The sequence below is a fragment of the Leuresthes tenuis genome, unplaced genomic scaffold, assembly GCF_036924035.1.
Source record: "Leuresthes tenuis unplaced genomic scaffold, fLeuTen1.0.hap1 SCAF_10, whole genome shotgun sequence".
NCBI classification, from domain to species: Eukaryota; Metazoa; Chordata; class Actinopteri; order Atheriniformes; family Atherinopsidae; genus Leuresthes; species Leuresthes tenuis.
The window spans coordinates 27,444,122-27,446,716 of record NW_027325364.1 but is presented as its reverse complement, the minus strand read 5'-3'; the positions used below and the strand labels follow the sequence as shown (position 1 = coordinate 27,446,716).

Genomic DNA, 2,595 nt, shown 5'->3' with positions numbered 1-2,595 from the left:
CAACACTCACCAGACGAGTTTCACTGAACTCTGTTCTTGGAACCCCGGTGGCAGCGACTCAGGACGTGTTACCGGTTAGCCCTCCCGTCTCACAAATTAATTGAGGTTTGGAGGCTGGAAATGATCTATTTCTCCAGGTTGGCCTGTCGCTTTCCGTGCCTCGTCCTGAACGGCTGCTCACGGGGTCCTGTCAACAACGCCAAACTGTTATGGAAGTTTTTCATCGCTTCCTTCCTATTACTTCTGATGAGTAATGAAATAGAGAAACTTACTTTTTCTGCCGGCCGGCTAAGTTTTTATTCTTCGTTGCAAGGAAAAAGATCAGTCCACACCATTCAGCAGCAATGGTATGAAAAGATACAGACAAAAGGAACACAAAGGATTTATACCTGGGGAGGTGGGCTTTGTTCTTGAGGTGTGTAACCACACCTCCAGGGGGGGTAGGATGCAGTCTTGATGAGAAAACAATTATCTTGTCTGAGTGTTAATTAAGAAGTAAATAGTTTAAAACAATTAGCGTGTCTGGGTGATACAAATGGTTAATGTGGATTGGAGAGTCTGTCAGTCCTGAGACAGACATTTTACCATCACACTACTGACAAGCATTAAGCATGTCACACAGCCCAAACATATAACATTTCAGGACACACCACACAGTTAACAACCACAGTGAAGTGTCAAAGCCCAAACATGTAACATTCAACAGGACACTTACACAACACATTCAAATCAAACAGTCAGACAACATACAAGAACATATACCCCAGCCGGCATTGCTCCCTGCCTATTTTCCTACAGCTCACTATGTGTGCGCACACCTTTATTCACAAACTCTTCAACTTATACTCTTTTACCAAAGCTGCTACAGCTCGATTGGCCGAATACCCTTAGATCCTATTTCGGTGAATTTGACATCTGCCTTACATGTAACAGATTAGCGGTTTAGCAGTTTTAATTTAGTATGAGTGAAGGAATTCATTTTATAGCAAAATCCGAAATCGTGAAGAACTCATGAAAGTAAGCTTATTCTCGGATTCCTGAAACTTTAGATTTGCTCTTTCTTTTACTGCAAAGTACAACGTTGTTTTTTTTGTTTAAATCTTTCTAGACATGGTAAATATTAAGGACAAAGCAGTTTTCACATAGTTTGAGTGAAGGAATTCATTTTATAGATAAAATCCCAAGAGTCTGCTGAGAAAAGAGAGTGAATGCGAAGTAGACTTTAACACGGCTATGGGAGCGAGCCGAGTGTGGGCTTACCGGGAGAATTGCTTGAAAGAAACGCGACACCGAATGAGCGATCAGAACAAAGCCTCAATACGAGATTCTCGTGGTGTTTTTGTTGCTGCCTTGTCTTTTGCACAGAGTAAAAGACAAGGCAGCCATCGAATAGGGCCCGATTGTTCCTACTTGGTCAGCCGAGGAGCGGGGGGGGGGGGGGGCAAGCGTCTCAACCAAGCAAAGCTCACCATGGGGAAGGTTGCTATGCCAACTAGCCTGATGCCCTGCTCCCGCAGTGACGGATAATCGTACTCTGGTTTCTCTTCATAACGTACAAAGTCTTTCGCCTTTTACTAAAGATTTCTGTGGAGAGCAGCACTAATGAGTTGTTTCTATTTTTGGCAGGCTTTACCTTTGCGGGTGAAGCCCTTTCTGTCTGTGCAAAAGAAATCTTCTTACTGTGCAGAGTGACTTCTCTGAGTAGAGTCGCCTTACTTGTTGCGACTGTGCCGATGTTCGAAGCTGGAGTGCAAAGTTGTTGCTTGAATGGTGCTTGCTGGAGCGTGCGGGAGTGCAAAGTTATACCATTTAAAAGGGCTGAAGAGTCCTCAGTGCAGCGGGTGGGCGACACTCTGGCCACCTTGAAAACCGAGGTTACATCCACTACCAGGGGCAGCCCAAGTTCTGCCGCAAGTGTGGTGAGCATGGGCACCTGGTTGAGGCTTGTACCAAGGTGTTATGTGGGAAGAGCAGAGAAATTGGGCAAACTTTTGGAGAGTGTCCAAATGGCAGGAAATGTAATCTCTGTGGAGAATTAAATCACCTCTTCAGAGATTGCCCTAAATCTTTTGCCAACAAATTAAAGACGGTAAAGCCACAGTCAAGCCAACAAAGAGAAGGACCAAAGGTGGCAGTTGGTGAACAAAGTGAAGAGGTTGACCCAATAAATTCAAACTTCCCGCCAAAAGCTTGGATTGGAAGTGAGGAGCAAAAAGGGGAGGGGCCTGTAGAGGCCTCACCACTCAGTGTTGAAGTCTGTGAGAATTCACAGGCAGAGGGTGGAGCTACGCTAAATGAGGAGGAAGAGCAGACAGGTGAGTCTAGTGAAGATACTCACCTCCCCGAAGGTCAACAGCCGAAGAGGACGGCATCTGAGCCTCTGATTCCCCAGTGGTATCAGAGAAGAGGGGAAGGGTTAGGTCCCTTTCAGACAGTTCTTCAGTGGAAGAACCTAGAGTCTTCCCCTCCGACTCACCAAATGAGGTCTCCTTTTTAACTTCAGCTCTGCAATCAACCCCCAGGGACTCAAAGTTAAATGCAACATTGCGTCAGAGGCCAACACCGAGAGTCCGAAAAGGAAATATAGATCACCCT

At 45.6% G+C, this 2,595-nt stretch overlaps 1 non-coding gene across 1 annotated transcript; it reads left to right on the top strand.

The window, feature by feature from the left end:
* Nucleotides 1–1,529: 1,529 nt before the first annotated feature.
* On the top strand, nucleotides 1,530–1,644 carry LOC140317439 (U5 spliceosomal RNA). Its single transcript, XR_011917753.1, has one exon. It is a non-coding gene; the product is annotated as a U5 spliceosomal RNA (small nuclear RNA).
* The last annotated feature ends 951 nt before the right edge of the window (nucleotides 1,645–2,595 follow it).